This window comes from Ranitomeya variabilis, chromosome 2 (genome assembly GCF_051348905.1).
Source record: "Ranitomeya variabilis isolate aRanVar5 chromosome 2, aRanVar5.hap1, whole genome shotgun sequence".
Taxonomy (NCBI): Eukaryota; Metazoa; Chordata; class Amphibia; order Anura; family Dendrobatidae; genus Ranitomeya; species Ranitomeya variabilis.
In genome coordinates this window covers 452,357,385-452,380,040 of record NC_135233.1, presented here as the reverse complement: position 1 = coordinate 452,380,040, position 22,656 = coordinate 452,357,385, and the positions used below count along the sequence as shown (strand labels likewise).

General features: G+C 42.9%; 1 protein-coding gene across 2 annotated transcripts in view; it reads left to right on the top strand.

Moving 5' to 3' along the window:
• Window positions 1-16,645: 16,645 nt before the first annotated feature.
• Window positions 16,646-22,656, top strand: part of RIPOR1 (RHO family interacting cell polarization regulator 1) — a 101,375-nt gene continuing 95,364 nt past the window's right edge. Inside the window, exon 1 of one of the 2 annotated variants that reach the window (XM_077287281.1) lies at window positions 16,646-17,065. The gene's annotated coding sequence lies outside the window, so the exon portion shown is untranslated. The remainder of the gene's footprint in view (window positions 17,066-22,656) is intronic. The other variant, XM_077287283.1, reaches the window with a different exon arrangement.

The window sequence follows — 22,656 nt, the reverse complement described above, 5'->3', positions numbered from 1 at the left end:
CCGTAGAAAATCTCAGCATGCTGCGTTTGTCAGCGTATTGCGCAAAAAATCCGCCAATGAAAGTCTATGGGGGCGAGAAAATTACGGATTACACACGGACCATGTGTGTGACTTGCGAGAAATACGCACCGGTGTTCTATAGAAAAGCCGGCAATTCAGTGTGGTGTACAGTAAAATCACACTGACAGAATAGAATAGGTAGAATAAATGTGTACACCTAGATTAGGTGTATATATAAATACACATATATATATATATATATATATATATATATATATATATATATATATATATATATATATATATATATAATTTTTTTTTTTTTATATTTTTTTTTTTAGCGCTAGATAGCAGAAAAGCCGGTAATTCAATTGCCGGCTTTTGCGATCTCCTTCACAAACCCGACAATATGAGACATGGTTTACATACAGTAAACCATCTCATATCCCTTCTTTTATTACATGTTCCTCTTTACTATTGTAACAAGTGTCTCTGTGTAAAATTTGGGGTCTCTAGCTATTAAATTAAAGGGTTAAATCCTGGACAAAAATTGGCGTGGGTCTTCAGGTGGATTAAGAGTATAATAAAATATTACAACACCATGTGTCTTTATTTCATTAAAATATTTTTAATAATGTGTGTGTTTTATTAACATTTCGTACTATTGGATTAATAATGGATAGGTATCATAATTGACGCTTCTCCATTATTAACCTGGCTTAATGTCACCTTACAATAGCAAGGTGACATTAACCCCTTATTACCCCATATCCCACCGCTACAGGAGAGTGGGAAGAGAGAGGCTAAGTGCCAGAATAGGTGCATCTTACAGATGTGCCTTTTCTGGGGTGGCTGGGGCAGATGTTTGTAGCCAGGGGGGTTCTATAACCATGGTCCCTCTCTAGGCTATTAATATCTGCCCTCAGTCACTAGCTTTCCCACTCTGGCGGAGAAAATTGAGCGGGAGCCCACGCCAGTTTTTTCCGGGATTTAACCCTTTAATTTAATAGCTAGAGCCCCCAAACTTAAAGCACATACACTTCTTACATTAGTAAAGAGGAATATGTAATAAAAGAAGGGATATGAAATGGTTTACTGTATGTAAACCATGTCTCATGTCAGGTTTGTGAAGGAGCTAGGAAAAGCCGGCAATTGAATTACCTGCTTTTCTGCTATCTAGCGCTGTATTGAACAATATATATATATATATATATATATATATATAATATTTATCTACTATATAATTGTCTAAGGGTCACTTCCGTCTGTCCTTCTGTCTGTAACGGTTACTCGTTCGCTGATTGGTCTTGCCAGCTGCCTGTCATGGCTGCCGCGACCAGTCAGCGACGCGCACAGTCCAGACGAAAATGGCCACTCCTTACTCCCCGCACTCACTGCCCGGCGCCCGCATACACCCCTCCGCTCACCGCTCACACAGGGTTAATGCCGGCGGTAACGGACCGCTGCTATTAACCCTGTGTGACCAAGTTTTTTACTATTGATGCAGCCTATGCAGCGCCAATAGTAAAAACATCTAATGTTAAAAATAATTTTAAAAAAATAAAAAATTATTATATACTCACCTACGCCGCCTTTCCCGCTCCTCGAGATGCAACCGCCACGTTCCGTTAGCACAGATGGTCTGGCAGAAGGACCTGCCGTGACGTCACGGTCATGTGACCGCGACGTCATCAGAGGCCTTGCGCGCCTCACAGGCGACAGAACTACAAGTATGGTGAGTATGTTAGAGCTACAAGGGGCCCTCGGATCGGAAGGTGAGTATTTTTTTTTTTTTTAACCTATCACATACGTGGCTGGGCAATATACTACGTGACTCTGTGCTGTATACTACATCGCTGTGCAATATACTGCGTGGCTCTGCTGTATGCTACGTCACTGGGCAATATACTACATGGCTGGGCAATATACTACGTTGCTGGGCAATATACTACGTGGCTCTGTGCTGTATACTACATCGCTGTGCAATATACTGCGTGGCTCTGTGCTGTATACTACATCGCTGTGCAATATATTGCGTGGCTCTGCTGTATGCTACGTCACTGGGCAATATACTACGTGGCTGGGCAATATACTACATGGCTGGGCAATAGACTACATGGCTGGGCAATAGACTACGTCACTGGGCAATAGACTACGTCGCTGGGCAATAGACTACGTCGCTGGGCAATAGACTACGTCGCTGGGCAATAGACTACGTCGCTGGGCAATATACTACGTGGCTGGGCAATATACTACGTCGCTGGCCAATATACTACGTCGCTGGCCAATATACTACATGGCTGGCCAATATACTACGTCACTGGGCAATATACTACGTGGCTGTGCAATATACTACGGGGCTGTGCAATATACTACGTGGGCTGTGCAATATACTACGTGGGCTGTGCAATATACTACATGACTGCAATATACTACGTGGCTGGGCAATATACTACGTGGCTGGGCAATATACTACGTGGCTGGGCAATATACTACGTGGCTGGGCAATATACTAAATCGCTGGGCAATATACTACGTGTCTGACCAATATACTATGTGGACTGTGCAATATACTACGTGGACTGTGCAATATACTACGTGGACATGCATATTCTAGAATACCCGATGCGTTAGAATCGGGCCACCATCTAGTGTATATATATATATATATATATATATATATATATATATATATACTCACTGGCCACTTTATTAGGTACACCTGTCCAACTTCTTGTTAACACTTAATTTCTAATCAGCCAATCACATGGCGGCAACTCAGTGCATTTAGGCATGTAGACATGGTCAAGACAATCTCCTGCAGTTCAAACCGAGCATCAGTATGGGGAAGAAAGGTGATTTGAGTGCCTTTGAACGTGGCATGGTTGTTGGTGCCAGAAGGGCTGGTCTGAGTATTTCAGAAACTGCTGATCTACTGGGATTTTCACGCACAACCATCTCTAGGGTTTACAGAGAATGGTCCGAAAAAGAAAAAAAAACCAGTGAGCGGCAGTTCTGTGGGCGGAAATGCCTTGTTGATGCCAGAGGTCAGAGGAGAATGGGCAGACTGGTTCGAGCTGATAGAAAGGCAACAGTGACTCAAATCGCCACCCGTTACAACCAAGGTAGGCCTAAGAGCATCTCTGAACGCACAGTGCGTCGAACTTTGAGGCAGATGGGCTACAGCAGCAGAAGACCACACCGGGTACCACTCCTTTCAGCTAAGAACAGGAAACTGAGGCTACAATTTGTACAAGCTCATCAAAATTGGACAGTAGAAGATTGGAAAAACGTTGCTTGGTCTGATGAGTCTCGATTTCTGCTGCGACATTCGGATGGTAGGGTCAGAATTTGGCGTAAACAACATGAAAGCATGGATCCATCCTGCCTTGTATGGAGCATCTTTGGGATGTGCAGCCGACAAATCTGCGGCAACTGTGTGATGCCATCATGTCAATATGGACCAAAATCTCTGAGGAATGCTTCCAGCACCTTGTTGAATCTATGCCACGAAGAATTGAGGCAGTTCTGAAGGCAAAAGGGGGTCCAACCCGTTACTAGCATGGTGTACCTAATAAAGTGGCCGGTGAGTGTATATGTATATATATATATATATATACTGTATATATGTTTTTAAGAATATTTGAGCCGATGGATCCATGATATGTCCATTTTGCAAGCCTGCAAGAAAAAAAATCGCCGTACGGATGCCATACGGATGACACACGGATAAATTTGTGCTTAAAAATCGCATCCTCGCATTGAATACAGAACAGTGTTTTGGGACAATTACTGCGTATTACGGCCGTAAAAAATGGGCCGTATTTTCATACGCGTAGTGTGACGCCGGCCATACACATTCAACTTTGACGTGGTCTGTGATCATAAATCAGCTTAGTGGAGTTGAGAAAATACAGATAAAGGAGTTACAAACTCCTTGTCAGACCATTAGAACAAGCTCATTGACAGATTCTAAGTTAACCCAATCTGCAGCCAGATAAAGTCAGTGCAATATAGAAGTTTTAGACGGCAAATAGTGCAAAAAATGTAATGAAACCTAATCGAAAATAAAAATATTTTAAGGTCAAAATACATGCATTTCAGTAAGAAGTACAAAATTGCCCTAAAATGAAGACAACTCGCTTAACTCTTTTATTAAACTTACTGCATTATGTGGATGTTCTGTGAGGGAATCAATGCAACACCAGAGGGCGCAATAACAAGTATATAACAGAAATGTCTACATTCTAGAAAATCTATTATATTTTGTGTGATCTAAGAGTGGGTAAACAGTGCCATTGTATGTAATGAAGTGCATTAAATATAATGCCCTCAGTACTTTTCAGCACCTGTGGCTTCTTGGCAAAAAATATATTTGAAATACGTTTTTTCTTCTGGCTTGTATTGTAGGTTTAATTAGAAAATAAAGTGCTGTAAAATGTGTTTCCATATTGGAAAGGACTGCTATGGGCACGGTGATCATGCCTGCCAAGAGCAAAACTGGTGAAAAATGGAGGATACAATTAGAATTATTCCTCTTGTGCGTGCACACAGAGGATAGCTTATTCTGAATGCTAATATGAAATGACAGGTATTCTTTAGTTAACATATAGGTGATATGATATCATTTGAATAAATATATGTAGTAGCATTAAGAGTGGTCAGTATATTTCACCGTCAGTGTAACGACTATATTCTAATTAAGTTATGGAGTAATACTAGAGAGCCCATAATTTAAAATCCCTTGAAAACCCCTTTTAGACAATACATATCATATGGTACATACGCAAATCCGTTTTATACATTCATACTGTTGTTATGCAGTAGTTTACCTTCCATGGAGGCAGATTATGCAACTGTTTAGGCAGGACCTGCACTGAAGGAGGCTTTTCCTCCAGCTGCAACTAGGGGATCAGGATGTGGGGTTACTGCATACAGCTCCTGTTGAGTTTTATAGTAGCTGTATGAAGCCACACGCACGGTGCTCCCCCTAGTGGTGCCTAGAGGCAGTTAGAATTTTATCATTTACAATGTGGAGAGAGGCAGCAGGGAGTTTGGCGCTCACTAAAGAGGATTTATCTGTGTTTTACATCGTTTTAAAGCGTAAATACAATAAAATATAAGGCTGTTAGGCTAGCACTTTTTCTGACCTGTGCAGATACAAGTCTCAGGGTGTTAATGACCATCGCTTTTAGAAAAGTGAAAGAAAATAAGTACACCACAATAGCTGACATTAATGCAGTGGGGGCCTATCCTACATTTTGCTGTAGGGAACTCCAGTTTCCGTGCTTGAAAACTTTGTTGTCTTTACCAATAAATAAAAGCTGGAAAAATAGATATTTTCACTATTATTCCTAGAAAATTATTACTGCTGAATGATAAGGAAATATATTACTGTATGTGATTAACCCCTTCCAATCCCATCATACACGATTACGTCTTGAAGCATGTGGGGGTTTATGAATCTGGGCTCATGCCACACAGGGCAGGTGCCAGGTGTTTTATACAGCCAGCATATGCCTGAAACAGCAGCAATCAGAGGAAATTCTGATCGCAGCTTTTTAACCACTTAAATGCTGTGCAACTGCTTAAGCTGCAAGGTGCTTGGTTTTTTTTTTCTCTCTGCACAATGAACACCATAAAAATAAAACTCCGAAAACTGTCAGAATTGCCTTTTTCCCATCATGTCACCACATTTGGAATTGTTTTCCATAACATTGTATTAAACATTTATTGGTGTCAATCAAAACGACAACTATTACTGTATTTCTCGTTTTTTTGTTTTGTTTTTTTCATATCACGATCTTTACTATACAAAAAAGCACTAGTAATCTTGCAATTTTTACACTGGCCATTTGCGTTTTTAGACTCACACTTCCTATCTTCAGGAAAAACTTTCAGCAGGCTCATTATCCGCAGAGGCAGGATTTCAATGATAGGTAATTCCTCTCTACACAGCTGATAATACAGGATTCACTAATCACAATAAGCGATGTCACAGCTCCCCTGCTCCCCATACCTTCATAATGACATTTGCACATGCTCATTAGATGCTTCAATACAAATGATAGGGTCGCAATCTGTTCATTGTGGCTAATGTACTTGTGCATTTCCTAAAACAAAATGTGGTACGAGTCTAAAAAAAAAAAATAGTGGACGGTGTGAACATTGCAGAAGTTCTGTTTTTTTGTTTGTTTGGTTTTTTTTTTTTAATTTATACAGATTGTGATAATTAAAAAAAAAATCTTTACCAAAAATGTAAAAAAAAAAAAACACAAAAAAGTAATAGGTAATTTTCTGAATATAGCTTCCCTTTAAGGGGTTAAAAACATTACGTCACATTTTATCTTAAACCTAAAAGATAAGTTTTAACCATATGATAAGAAAGAAAGCTGCAACCAGAGGGATTAGTGTGGGCATCCCTGATCCCGTAGGTAGTATAGTGGTTATGTATGAGGCGCACCACGCCGGGTGACAATGTTTTCTCCCAGCTATTTCTGTTTGTGAACAGGAAATGTCACAAATGAGTCAGCATCATCCAACATGCTAAAATAGGCTGCCGGATTGTGCAGATGCAAATGTGACAGTGCCGCACTTTGTTTTCTAAAACTCTTAAAGGGAATGTGTCATCAGAAAATTGCCTAATGTTTAAATGTTTTGTGATGAATGTAGTTTCTTAATGTATAAAGAGATTTGGAAAATTGAAAAAAAACAAAAACAATTTTCACATTGGCAACTATGCCTGATGCTAGATTCATACTTCCTGTTCTGGACAGATTAGGCTACTTTCACACTAGCGTCGGCCCGACGTACCGATGCACGTTGTGAAATAAATGCACAACGGGGGCAGCGGATGCAGTTTTTCAACGCATCCGCTGCCCCACTGTAATGTTCGAGGAGGAGGGGGCAGAGTTTCGGACGCGCATGCGCGGTCGAAAATGGCGGACACGACGCACATAAAAACGTTACATGGAACTTTTTTTGTGTTGACGGTCCGCCAAAACACGAAGCATCCGTCGCACGACGGATGCAACGTGTGGCAATGCGTCGCTAATGCAAGTCTATGGAGAAAAAACGCATCTTGCGGGCAACTTTGCAGGATGCGTTTTTTCTCCAAAACGACGCATTGTGACGTACGTCACACAACGCTAGTGTGAAAGTATCCTTACTTTTCAGCAGACTCATTATCATCACAGACAGCATTACAATGACTGATATGACTGAACACAACTATCTAAAGCTGATCACACAGGATTCACAATAGATGTCACAGTTCGCTTCCTCCTCCTGTACAATGACTGATAACACCTCTATATACAGTAGATAACACAGGATCCACCATTCACAATAGGCGATGTCACAGCTCACCTCCTCCTCCTCCTGTACAATGACTGATAACACCTCTATATACAGTAGATAACACAGGATCCACCATTCACAATAAGTGATGTCACAGCTCACCTCCTCCTCCTGTACAATGACTGATATCTACTGTATATAGAGGTGTTATCAGTCATTGTACAGGAGGAGGAGGTGAGCTGTGACATCACTTATTGTGAATGGTGGATCCTGTGTTATCTGCTGTATATAGAAGTGTTATCACAGCTCACCTCCTCCTCCTGTACAATGACTGATAACACCTCTATATACACTACATAGCACAGAATCCACCATTCACAATAGGTGATATCACAGCTCACCTCCTCCTGTACAACGACTGATAACACCTCTATATACAGTAGATAACACAGGATCCACCATTCACAATAGGCGCTGTCACAGCTCACCTCCTCCTCCTCCTGTACAATGACTGATAACACCTCTATATACAGTAGATAACGCAGGACCCACCATTCACAATAGATGTCACAGCTCACCACCTCCTCCCTGGAATGACCTTGTATGCACATTGATGAGCGCGTACCGGACCAAGTAACAGGTGTTTCACAGGACTGTGGTCTAGAAGTCATGAACGACCAACATGGCCAATGAGCCCCATGACACTACAAATCAACTCTATGGTCACATTTTGGACAATCCTTTTTTAGTTAAATTCATGTGTTTTAGTCTAAAAATAGTTTTTGCAGTTTGATGTCTTTCCAAGTTTTGTATTGTTTGGCTTTTCGGCTCTTTGTTAGCTTTTCTGTAGCCGGTAATGAGCAGGAAAACAAAGAGTTCATCAAAAAGCTCATTCTAACTCTTATTTTTCTGAGCTTCTTTCTGCTGAAATTCATCTCAACGTTGATGTGGTCTGGGGTCATAAATCAGCAGAGAGGAGCTCAAAAACTGGAGCTCAATGATGGATTCTCAGATAAATCATTCTGACAGATGGCAATAAATAGTGCGACACAGGCAAATTGTCCACAATTTTTTAATTAAATCGTTTTGCAAAAATGATTTTAGCCCAGTTAAAAAAAAAAATATATATATCCTTTAGCAAATTTTGGATTATTTTTCTTTTCTGTTAGTACCCCACGTCCAGTTGAAAAATGTTCAGCTTAAACTATATATTATTGGAAGAAAATGTAACTTTTAATTTTTATAGTCAAGATCTAACAGCCAATAGGAAAAACAATGCTTACTTTTAAATAACTGCCTTTTCGTAGATTCCAAAAGGGGTTATTTAATTGTTTCTTGTCATAAACCTACAACCAAGCTCGGACTGGCCCACAGGAGGACAGGAGAATCTTCTGGTGGGCCGCCCTTGTGAAGTAGTGCCAATGCCAACCTTTGCTAACCCAGTCTGTCACTGCCTCCGAGGGTGCAGGAAAAACACAGAAAGCAAGCCCCAAAATCTACAAGATGCCCCTTTATTAACGAGTCTTGTGCTGAGTCTAGCGCACTGGGGCCACGTGTGGGATAGTTCTAAAAACTGATTCTAAAAATTGTTTCTCTGTTCATACCTGCTGGGTCACTAAACAAACATGATAAAGAATTGAATAGCTGCAAAAATATATATATATTTTTTCTCATTTTAACTCCAGTGTTAAATTTACTAAATTTCACCCTTTAATATCGTGTGTGGTGCTGCTTTTAAAAATAGTGATTTATGGGGGTTTCCATATAGGCCCCTCAAAGCCAATTCAGAATTGTATTAGTGGCTAAAAATATGTTTGAACATTTTAAAATTTTAAACATGAAAATTTGATTAAAAGATTACGCCAACATGAAGTTGACTTATAGAAAATGTTAATCATTTTTCTTCGACTGTCTGTTTTACAAGTGGAGAACTGCAATTTTTTTTTTAATAAATGAACCCTATCCCCTAATCCTAACTCAATGTATATGTCCAATTCATACTAATGGACGACCGATAGGGGCATCTGTCATACACACTCGTATCTGCTGTGCAATGGTATCTTTGAGCTTTTCAATACATTTCTTGTTTATGATGATGCTTCCTTAAATGATTAATGTGAAAAAAAGCCATTTTTCTGAGACCCATAGCGTCTCCATTTTTCGGGATGAAAGAGAGCATTTTCTAGCTCCAAAATTCAGGTCCCCATAATTTTCAAAGGGGTTCAGGTAGAGTTCTGGTACCCACAACCGAACTTTTGGTCTAACGTTCAAGTCAGGTCTAAGAACCCAAACCTCCAGGGGTCCGCTCATCTCTGTTTCTAGGCTTTACTTGCATCTTCAGGGGACGTTGATGGGATCTTATGCGGCTCCAATTTTTGCAAGTATTTGTGTGTCTGCGTTTCAAAGTTAATATGTAAGTAACAGATTAATCTCTGGCTACCACATGTGGATATTTTAAAATAATTGAAAAAAATTTACAGATGGTACTTTGACAGATGAGACAACCAAATTTGTAAATGTATTTTATTTCTTTATTATTGAACTGAAAAGAAATCAGATTTTTTTTTTTTTAATATATTTTTTACATTTTTTTTTTAGTTTAGTTTTTAGTTCCTGCAAATCATTTAATTGCTTATACTATATACTGCACAGGCTGGACTTGATGTGAGTACCATAATTGCAGCTACAGGACCTTTCAGCCAATTACTGGCTGCCATACTAACCCATCAGCACCCTGTGATCATATGGGAGGTGGTGCATGAACGCTCCTGGAATTTAGCTATTTAAATGCTACTGTTAGTGATTGACGGCAGCTTTTTAATAGTTAAACAGCAGCGATCGGAGCAGTTTCTGATTGCTGCTGTCAGAGGCAGTTGTCGGCTGTATAATACACACAGCATCGGAGCCCGCTCCATACACGCACACCCTGATTACAACATATAGTTACACCAGATTTCACACTGGGCTTTGGAGAGCCGCCGGCCAGTCCGTGCATTGTGGTCCGATCCTGGTCTGATTTGTATGGGTGTCTGCTCCCTTAAAGTGAAGCTGCCATCAGATTTATACTGCCTGAACGATGGACAGCATGACTCAGACACTGTGGTCAGGTCTGTTTTACTCTGAAACGCTGTGGTCTGTATGTGTATAGGGAGAGACCTGTCAATCATTGGTAACGAGGCAGGGAGAAGTCACCAAGGATTTTCTTTGTCATTTGAGACACAAAGTTCACAGATGGCCTTTCAAACTAGATTTTATCTGTATCGCCTGCCTGAAATCACTCATCCAATGTCCTACATGTGTTTCAAACAACATTAAATATGATGACAAGTTCCCTTTAAAGGGAAGAGCCAGATTCCAGTGATGTGCTACTTGTTCAGCAGCTTGCTGTCGTTTTGATACAATCAGTGTTTTATCAGCAGGAGATTATCATTAGAGGACTATGTGGCATGTGCAAGCCAGTCTAATCTGTGTAACCCCGCCCCCAACACTTATTGGCAGCTTTCTCAGTGTACACAGGAAGCTGCCAATCAGGGCTGTGGGCGGGGTTATCACAGCTCAGCAATCACAGCTCAGCATTCCCAGCACTGCTAGATCTGCAGCAGAGAAAACAGGGATTCTATCCAAACTGCACCAAGAAGCCCAGTAAGTGCCACATCGATAGAATCAGGGTCTCTGACCCTACACCAAAAACCTGCTGACAAATCTACTGCTGTAATAAAGGTAAATAAAGTAAATCCTGCTGTCATGTTTCCCGGCACGCCACCCATAAAAGTTGCATTATTCTTGATGTGAAGTGAACATATTTCATCTGCAGGATGAAAATGCCGATACAAAGTGACATGTGCGGAGGCAAAGCAATGTAACGGCTCCAGGCAAAGTGACCGATGTGGTCTGCACTTACTGAATAGTCACAGTATTGCTGCAGAAAAAAAGAGGAAAGGGAAATGGTAGGAGACAAGTGAGGAAATCCTAAATATATTTATCTATGTTTTCACTAAACGTTCAAGATGACAAAGGAACCGACCTTCAGCCTCCTGTAAACTTTCATTTACATTTCTCTCGTTTATTTTCTCTTTACATTTTGTTCAGAAACAAACTATTGTTGCTTCTAATTTTTAGAGCATTCTTTACTTTGCGGCATTTTTTTCACACCTGCCTATGAACTGTTGCATTTAGTATCTAATGTATTTCTTGTTGGCATGTTATAAATGTATCTTATGAGATGGACGGTTCCGAAATGACGAGTTTAGCTTATACCATTGCTTCTACTGGGCCAGTGCACATATATAGGTATAATAAAGGGATTACTGTTGGGATGACATATAAAGGCAAAGGACCGGCGGCAGCTGAGTATTTGTAGAGCATAAAATGTCAGTGACGAGCAGCTGGTAGAGACGCCCGAAGATCAGTGCCAACTATTTTAGGGTAGATCTGTCCCCAGATGCCTATGACTATGCTTAGGATCCGTGCACACAGCGATGCGGTTCTATCTGCTGACTATGGTGCTCTCTATAACTCATGAATGCACAGATACAGCTGTGACTTTAGACATGGGGCAGTGAAGATAGAGAAGAAAAATTCTCCATATTCTGTCAATGCTTGGAAATCGGACTGCACTCAGATGTCATCCGAGTGCAGTCTTATGGTTTCCATGGCCGAGTGCGATCCGAATATCAGATAACACTCGAGCATGCTGTGATTTTTTTTGCTCAGACCAAGGAAAAAAAAAAATTGGACAAGTGCGCAGGCCCATAGAATATCAAACACTCTTCTGGATGAAGGGGCAAACATTTCCACAGATGGCTTCAAAATCTTGTACAAATCCTTCCCAGACGATCGGGAGCCATGATACCTGCAAAGGGGCCCGACTCCATTTTACTGTCTATGGAGATGGAATTGGAGGTCAGAAAAGCTATGGTAGAATAATGTGGAGGGGGCACATACTTCTATCCATATTGTGCAACCTATATGGTGAGAGGGCACCGAGGTATTTGGTGGCCCCCATAATGAAGCCCGAGCTCAGTGGTAGCTCACACACAAAGCAGGAAAAAAAGCTATAAAAAGTCATCTAAACGCTTCCAGCTCGGAATTTTCAACTGTGCAAAATGTCATTAAGAAAGGAAACGGTTGACGTCAAGATCTCACAGACCCCCCAAAAAACATTAGACAGTCATAGATCGGTCATTTATGCAAAGCAAAACCTCGGCAGCACATCTAATGCTGCTAGGAATGTTTATCTGGGTGACGTCTTATTATGGGAGAAGGGAAAAAACTAAACATAAAAGCATTTAACCCCTTAATGCACCGTGATCAGATGATTGCAGCTAAGGGGACAAACAAGAAAAGAGAAACGTAAAAAAAAGTTTTAAAAAAATCTGAAAAAATAAAAGTTAAACTCACCTCCCTTTTATCCTGTTAAGGATAATAATTATTATTTTTTTAAATAATACACATATTTGGTATGTCTGTGTTCAGAAAAGTCCAGCTTATCAAAATATTAAAATAATTAACCCAATCGGTAAACACTGTAAAAATCAAGAACGCCAAAATTAAGTTTTTTTAGACACTGCAATTCACAAAAAAATGAAAACATTACTGGTCTTGGAAAATGACGACTACAGCACCCACCCCCCCCCCCCCCCACACACACAATTTTTTTTTTGCAAAATTCTGATTTTTTTTTCAGCACTAAAATAAAAAAGAATCCTGGATATGTAGGGTATCACCGTGATCGTACTGATAACCAGAATCATATTGCAAAGTCATTGTTACCATCCAATGTACGCCGTAAAAACAATAACCAACAAACAGTGCCAGAATTGCATTTTTTTGCACAATTTCACTGCACTTGGAATTTTTTTCCCATTTTCCAGTACATTATGTGGTAAAATGAATGGTGTCGTTCAAAAGTGCAACTTGTCCCGCAAAAAAACAAGCCCTCGTATGTCTACGTGAACAGAAAATTTAAAGAGTTATGGCTCTGGGAAGAAAAAAAGGTAACGCAAAAACGGAAAGGGTTAAGGCGATTTGGCACATCTGTGTTCTGCAGCCTGAGAATGGAGAGGACCGAACGTCTCTGGCTTTGGACTCAAGTCAGGAGACCCGCAGCCCGGTCTGCACTCACCCATCTCTCTCCTAGATTTCATTGCCATATGACCGCTGCAGCCAATCACTATCTGCAGCGGTGATGCATGGTCTCAGTCCTAGTTCTTAGTGGTCACAATCTATCCTATTCACGCATGGAATGGACATGTCGCTGCTGCTGCATGATGCTCCTTTTCATGAGGTGATGTCAGGGAGGAGAGGACAGCCATGGATGTGAGGTGATGTCAGGGTGGAGAGGACAGCCATGGATGTGAGGTGATGTCAGTGAGGAGAGGACAGCCATGGATGTGAGGTGGTGTCAGGGAGGAGAGGACAGCCATGGATGTGAGATGATGTCAGGGAGGAGAGGACAGCCATGGATGTGAGGTTGTGTCAGGGAGGAGAGGACAGCCATGGATGTGAGGTGATGTCAGTGAGGAGAGGACAGCCATGGATGTGAGATGATGTCAGTGAGGAGAGGACAGTCATGGATGTGAGATGATGTCAGTGAGGAGAGGACAGCCATGGATGTGAGATGATGTCAGTGAGGAGAGGAACAGCCATGGATGTGAGGTGATGTCAGGGAGGAGAGGACAGCCATGGATGTGAGGTGATGTCAGGGAGGAGAGGACAGCCATGGATGTGAGGTGATGTCAGTGAGGAGAGGACAGCCATGGATGTGAGGTGGTGTCAGGGAGGAGAGGACAGCCATGGATGTGAGGTGATGTCAGTGAGGAGAGGACAGCCATGGATGTGAGGTGGTGTCAGGGAGGAGAGGACAGCCATGGATGTGAGATGATGTCAGTGAGGAGAGGAACAGCCATGGATGTGAGGTGATGTCAGGGAGGAGAGGACAGCCATGGATGTGAGATGATGTCAGTGAGGAGAGGACAGCCATGGATGTGAGGTGGTGTCAGTGAGGAGAGGACAGCCATGGATGTGAGGTGATGTCAGTGAGGAGAGGACAGCCATGGATGTGAGATGATGTCAGTGAGGAGAGGACAGCCATGGATGTGAGGTGATGTCAGTGAGGAGAGGAACAGCCATGGATGTGAGGTGATGTCAGGGAGGAGAGGACAGCCATGGATGTGAGATGATGTCAGTGAGGAGAGGACAGCCATGGATGTGAGGTGATGTCAGTGAGGAGAGGAACAGCCATGGATGTGAGGTGATGTCAGGGAGGAGAGGACAGCCATGGATGTGAGATGATGTCAGTGAGGAGAGGACAGCCATGGATGTGAGGTGGTGTCAGGGAGGAGAGGACAGCCATGGATGTGAGATGATGTCAGTGAGGAGAGGAACAGCCATGGATGTGAGGTTATGTCAGGGAGGAGAGGACAGCCATGGATGTGAGGTGATGTCAGGGAGGAGAGGACAGCCATGGATGTGAGATGATGTCAGTGAGGAGAGGAACAGCCATGGATGTGAGGTGATGTCAGGGAGGAGAGGACAGCCATGGATGTGAGGTGATGTCAGGGAGGAGAGGACAGCCATGGATGTGAGGTGATGTCAGGGAGGAGAGGACAGCCATGGATGTGAGATGATGTCAGTGAGGAGAGGAACAGCCATGGATGTGAGGTGAAGTCAGGGAGGAGAGGACAGCCATGGATGTGAGGTGATGTCAGGGAGGAGAGGACAGCCATGGATGTGAGGTGATGTCAGGGAGGAGAGGACAGCCATGGATGTGAGATGATGTCAGTGAGGAGAGGAACAGCCATGGATGTGAGGTGAAGTCAGGGAGGAGAGGACAGCCATGGATGTGAGGTGATGTCAGGGAGGAGAGGACAGCCATGGATGTGAGGTGATGTCAGTGAGGAGAGGAACAGCCATGGATGTGAGGTGATGTCAGTGAGGAGAGGAACAGCCATGGATGTGAGATGATGTCAGGGAGGAGAGGAACGCCATGGATGTGAGGTGATGTCAGGGAGGAGAGGACAGCCATGGATGTGAGGTGATGTCAGGGAGGAGAGGACAGCCATGGATGTGAGATGATGTCAGTGAGGAGAGGAACAGCCATGGATGTGAGGTGAAGTCAGGGAGGAGAGGACAGCCATGGATGTGAGGTGATGTCAGGGAGGAGAGGACAGCCATGGATGTGAGGTGATGTCAGTGAGGAGAGGAACAGCCATGGATGTGAGGTGATGTCAGTGAGGAGAGGAACAGCCATGGATGTGAGGTGATGTCAGGGAGGAGAGGACAGCCATGGATGTGAGATGATGTCAGTGAGGAGAGGAACAGCCATGGATGTGAGGTGAAGTCAGGGAGGAGAGGACAGCCATGGATGTGAGGTGATGTCAGGGAGGAGAGGACAGCCATGGATGTGAGGTGATGTCAGTGAGGAGAGGAACAGCCATGGATGTGAGGTGATGTCAGTGAGGAGAGGAACAGCCATGGATGTGAGGTGAAGTCAGGGAGGAGAGGACAGCCATGGATGTGAGGTGATGTCAGGGAGGAGAGGACAGCCATGGATGTGAGATGATGTCAGTGAGGAGAGGAACAGCCATGGATGTGAGGTGAAGTCAGGGAGGAGAGGACAGCCATGGATGTGAGGTGATGTCAGGGAGGAGAGGACAGCCATGGATGTGAGGTGATGTCAGTGAGGAGAGGAACAGCCATGGATGTGAGGTGATGTCAGTGAGGAGAGGAACAGCCATGGATGTGAGATGATGTCAGGGAGGAGAGGACAGCCATGGATGTGAGGTGATGTCAGGGAGGAGAGGACAGCCATGGATGTGAGGTGATGTCAGGGAGGAGAGGACAGCCATGGATGTGAGATGATGTCAGTGAGGAGAGGAACAGCCATGGATGTGAGGTGAAGTCAGGGAGGAGAGGACAGCCATGGATGTGAGGTGATGTCAGGGAGGAGAGGACCGCCATGGATGTGAGGTGATGTCAGTGAGGAGAGGAACAGCCATGGATGTGAGGTGATGTCAGTGAGGAGAGGAACAGCCATGGATGTGAGGTGAAGTCAGGGAGGAGAGGACAGCTATGGATGTGAGGTGATGTCAGGGAGGAGAGGACAGCCATGGATGTGAGGTGATGTCAGTGAGGAGAGGAACAGCCATGGATGTGAGGTGAAGTCAGGGAGGAGAGGACAGCCATGGATGTGAGGTGATGTCAGGGAGGAGAGGACAGCCATGGATGTGAGGTGATGTCAGGGAGGAGAGGACAGCCATAGATGTGATGTCAGGGAGGAGAGGACAGCCATGGATGCGAGGTGGTGTCAGTGAGGAGAGGACAGCCATGGATGTGATGTCAGTGAGGAGAGGACAGCCATGGATGCGAGGTGGTGTCAGTGAGGAGAGGACAGCCATAGATGTGATGTCAGGGAGGAGAGGACAGCCATGGATGCGAGGTGGTGTCAGTGAGGAGAGGACAGCCATAGATGTGATGTCGGAGGAGAGGACAGCCATGGATGTGATGTGATGTCAGCCTCATCCCCTCCTGATGGGAGAAATCACAGGAAGGAGAGAGCCTGCTCCTCACTGCGCCCTCCCCCACCCCCGCCCTCCTGCACGTAGTGGAGCTGCCTGATGAGCGTTATCCTCCTCCGCTCGGGCTGACAGCAGCCGCCACATATCCGGGCGTTACCGGGGAGGGAGGACGGTGATGTGACCGCAGCAGCGGGGATTCCTGCACAGCCCGGACCTGCCCTTCCTGCAGCTGACCTCGGAGCAGCCATGTAAGAGCCTGTGATTTGCTTCTAGTGGGGGAATCTCCCGTGGATTCGGGATAAGCAGCTTTGTGTTCAGTGCCGTCATCATTTAAAGCGCCAGTGCCCTATTATCCCGGCCGGGAGCTGCAGGGTTAATGTGGGCAGCTGCTGTTTACTGAGCAGGAGACGTGCCAGGGCTGAGGGGGCACAGCGGCTGTGGGGTCTGCTGCCCCCCATACACCAGGCAATGAGGATGAGGGCCGCTATATCGTGACAGTGGTGATATCGTGACGTTGTCAGGGCCGGCTTCTGCTATGTGCTGCCTGGGGGACACCCTGTCAATCCTGGGGTCACCCTGCCCACCCTCGGGTAATCATGTCAACGCCCTGGCCACCCTGGGGTCACCGTGCCCACCCTCTCTGCCGCCATGTTTCCTCTCCGCCTCCCAATACCCAGAACTTTAGTGTTTGTGGTCTGTAGACCGGCACCAGGACTGTGTTTTTTGGGTGGGAGTATTTCTTATCATCATCACTTTGGGGTGTATATGACTTTCTGAGAGGAAATGACCATAAACCTGTGATGCTGTCAGTGTCATTTTTTTGGGGATTTGCTGTGTGACATAATGGTATGGCGCCATAATACTCCACAGTTACACTCGCTGTGGTACCAAATCATTTTTTTTTGTTTTATTTACTGTTATATATATTTTAGAAAAAAAAATAGAATATATATATAATTATAAAAAAAGGAGAAAAATAAATTTATGGTACATAAATGTTTTTCTCTTTTTATGATATTCGATTTATATATATTTCCTTTTATAAAACAGAGAAACATAAGTTTATAGCGAATAATGATTTTATTTACTATAAACGTTTGTATTTTTTTTCTTTATAAACATAAACTGTTTAAAATAAATATATATATATATATATATATATATATATATATATATATATATATATATATATATATATATAATCGTCTTTCTAGGCGACATGAACCTGCAATTGCCAGCACAACACCCATTAACATTGCAGTGGTCCGGACACAGACCTGGGGGTCCTCAGTAGCCCCTGCTTGCTGGCTGCTGTGACAATGCTATCGCCACCTGCAATCATGTTGCGGGGAGGTTGGGGCAGCTGATGGCATTGTAAGGCCGACCATACACATTACATGGCTGTCGGACCCATTTTCCACCTCTTAAGTGCTACCATTGTGATTGAGGTTACATTTCTGCAATTGGCGCCAGTTCCGATTACTGCTGTTATGCCCAGGTGCCAGCTGTGTGGCAAGTGTGATTCTGGCTCTGCCCGCCGAGTGGCTACAAATCCTACTTAATTTTTAGTTTCTTGCAACCTGTATGTCAGTGTCACAATGTGACCACTTTCACGTCACAATATGTGACGCTGTATAGCCGTGGCTTAAACAGGACTCGTCACCAGGTCCGACATTAGAAGTTACTATTCTTATTTTATTCCAATTTTTTTTTTTTTATTATTATTATTATTATTATTATTATTAATAAATCTGTCCTTTAATGATACGGGCACTTTTTATTTAGTGATAGGTTGTGTAAAAATAAAAATTAATGACACGCCCCTGAGGATCTTGTGAGCCACGCCCCCTTGTAAAGATGATAAAAAAATATTGGCACTGAATAAAAGCGCCTACAGATGTAAAAAAAAAATAATAAAAAAAAAAAAAAATCAGGGGAGCATGGGGAATAAAATTAAGAGCGAAAAACTGTCTGCTTTTGATTTGGTGACCAGTTACAGCCCCAACTGTGTTGAAGAGTGTTGTGTATAAAGCACATGGGTGCGGTATTATTTATTTATTTTATGGTTCGGCAGGACCATTATTGGCTTCATTGTAAGACTCCAATATGGATTTCTGTGTGTAATATTGGCAGTCCGAGCCGTTGACGTTCTCACCTGTGGCTAGTGATGTATCATCATGCATTGTGCAGCAAAATCCGCTGCAACAAGTTTTCACCTCATCTCTATTACCCCAGTACAACACTTAGTGGATCAGATTTATCGAGCACATTGCACTTGTTGCACTTGGGGCCAAACTTCTCTTACTTTCTTACATCTGAGCAATCAATAATTACAGAACTCGCCTATGCGGAAAGTATTGACGCCATCTATAAGGTGACATGGCGTTGTAGGACCGTACTAGGACTGCAGCATTTTTACATTGTTGCGCCTCGTTTTGCTGACCAAGGGGGGGAAAAGGGAAACGGCAAGTAACAAGGAACTGGCTTTAGTAGTTTGTTTTTGTTTTTTTAAATAGGAAGTGGTATAGAAAGTGTAACAACCCTTGTAACAAAGTAACCAAATGTTTTATGACATGTATCACAATATTTGAAAACAAAGCAAATCGTGCCGGTAGACTGACCGTCATCCAAAACGGCGGGTTCAGACTACGCACAGGGACGTGTCCTAGTCGGTAAAGAAGTGGTCCTGGGATATGTAAAAGCTAATTTAGTTGTTATCTGGAAGAAAATTACTAAAACTTTATTACTATACTTTTCATTATACTTTTCATTCTCATCACTGGCCCTTGTCCCGGCTCCAGAACCCGGCCTTGAGCCTCTGCCATTTTCACTTTTCTTTATTCCAACCCAGCTGAGAACTTTAGCTTTTTACGATGGCGACTTGTATGTGGGGAATCTCCTTGCAATCGCTAGGAAGATCCTTCCCTAAATCACCAGTAAAGAAGAAAGGGGCTGGCTTAGCTAGTAGTAAGAGTCAGTCAGCCAGCCCCCTTCATGCACATCATTGATGCAGAAATATGGGGGAATCAGAACTTTGGGGCATTATTTTGACTAAAAGTGAATTTTTAATATATATATATATATATATATATATATATATATACAGCACAGTGCACACCGGTGGGTGCCTAGCCTCCTGGGTTGGGTAGTCCACTCCTCCACCCAAATGTATACAAGTAGAACAAGAGAAGGCAGCACTCCAGATACTTTTCAAAGTGAAAAAAAAGTGAGGTTTATTCAGCCCACATCTCTGTGCGACGTTTCGGCTCACACTGAGCCTTTTTCACACTTTCACACTCAGGCTTGAAATAGGCTCAGTGTGAGCCGAAACGTCGCACAGAGATGTGAGCTGAATAAACCTCACTTTTTTTTCACTTTGAAAAGTATCTGGAGTGCTGCCTTCTCTTGTTCTACTAATATATATATATATATATATATATATACACACACACGCAGTGGGGCAAAAAAGTATTTAGTCAGTCAGCAATAGTGCAAGTTCCACCACTTAAAAAGATGAGAGGTGTCTGTAATTTACATCATAGGTAGACCTCAACTATGGGAGACAAACTGAGAAAAAAAAATCCAGAAAATCACATTGTCTGTTTTTTTATCATTTTATTTGCATATTATGGTGGAAAATAAGTATTTGGTCAGAAACAAACATTCAAGATTTCTGGCTCTCACAGACCTGTAACTTCTTCTTTAAGAGTCTCCTCTTTCCTCCACTCATTACCTGTAGTAATGGCACCTGTTTAAACTTGTTATCAGTATAAAAAGACACCTGTGCACACCCTCAAACAGTCTGACTCCAAACTCCACTATGGTGAAGACCAAAGAGCTGTCAAAGGACACCAGAAACAAAATTGTAGCCCTGCACCAGGCTGGGAAGACTGAATCTGCAATAGCCAACCAGCTTGGAGTGAAGAAATCAACAGTGGGAGCAATAATTACAAAATGGAAGACATTCAAGACCACTGATAATCTCCCTCGATCTGGGGCTCCACGCAAAATCCCACCCCGTGGGGTCAGAATGATCACAAGAACGGTGAGCAAAAATCCCAGAACCACGCGGGGGGACCTAGTGAATGAACTGCAGAGAGCTGGGACCAATGTAACAAGGCATACCATAAGTAACACACTACGCCACCATGGACTCAGATCCTGCAGTGCCAGACGTGTCCCACTGCTTAAGCCAGTACATGTCCGGGCCCGTCTGAAGTTTACTAGAGAGCATTTGGATGATCCAGAGGAGTTTTGGGAGAATGTCCTATGGTCTGATGAAACCAAACTGGAACTGTTTGGTAGAAACACAACTTGTCGTGTTTGGAGGAAAAAGAATACTGAGTTGCATCCATCAAACACCATACCTACTGTAAAGCATGGTGGTGGAAACATCATGCTTTGGGGCTGTTTCTCTGCAAAGGGGCCAGGACGACTGATCCGGGTACATGAAAGAATGAATGGGGCCATCTATCGTGAGATTTTGAGTGCAAACCTCCTTCCATCAGCAAGGGCATTGAAGATGAAACGTGGCTGGATCTTTCAACATGACAATGATCCAAAGCACACCACCAGGGCAACGAAGGAGTGGCTTCGTAAGAAGCATTTCAAGGTCCTGGAGTGGCCTAGCCAGTCTCCAGATCTCAACCCTATAGAAAACCTTTGGAGGGAGTTGAAAGTCCGTGTTGCCAAGCGAAAAGCCAAAAACATCACTGCTCTAGAGGAGATCTGCATGGAGGAATGGGCCAACATACCAACAACAGTGTGTGGCAACCTTGTGAAGACTTACAGAAAACGTTTGACCTCTGTCATTGTCAACAAAGGATGTATTACAAAGTATTGAGATGAAATTTTGTTTCTGACCAAATACTTATTTTCCACCATAATATGCAAATAAAATGATAAAAAAACAGACAATGTGATTTTCTGGATTTTTTTTCTCAGTTTGTCTCCCATAGTTGAGGTCTACCTATGATGTAAATTACAGACGCCTCTCATCTTTTTAAGTGGTGGAACTTGCACTATTGCTGACTGACTAAATACTTTTTTGCCCCACTGTATATATATATATATATATATATATATATATATATATATATATATATATATATATATATATATATATATATATATATATATATATATATATATATAATTTTTTTTCTACTTTTCACAATATTTTGCTTTGCTGGTCAACTTTTTCAGCTATTGGTGGGGTAAGAATAAAAAGTGTTAATTTCTAACCCTCTGCTCGCATCATGGGGGCTGCTCCAAGGCGGCCCTAAATTACTTAGAGAATTTGTCACTACTTTTTTTTTTTTTTTTTTTTTTTTTAAGGTTTTGACTTTGTTAAAGTTTATTTATAAATGTAGAAAATTGGCGTACTGTTTGTTATATTTTTATCGCTTTTTGACTGAGACGCCATTTTTATTTGCTGGTGTGTTGGTGTCAGAGCAAATGAGGCCGACCCAGGACATAGCGTCGGATCCCCCCAACCGCTCCCCTATATTGCCGCTTTGGGGAAAAGGTGGCCGGACGTCAAGAAGTGTTTTCTTTATAAAAGTTGGGGAAGGTTTTCCAGACCTCGCAGACCAGGATCTGATCTTATGTGGCACGAGTCATATGTCCAGATGATCCTAATACTTTTTATATAACTTTGTCCTTTTTCTTGGACGGAATGTGTAAACCTCCGACTGTGGAATTATCGTAAACGCTTTGACTCCTGAGCGTTCTGATTTTTTATTTTTATTTTTTTTTTTTTATGCGTTTCTTTGCTTGTTGCTCAGAGGAGACTTTTTATTCTCTTGTCTTGGTTATCTGTGCCTCGGCTGCAGCTGTC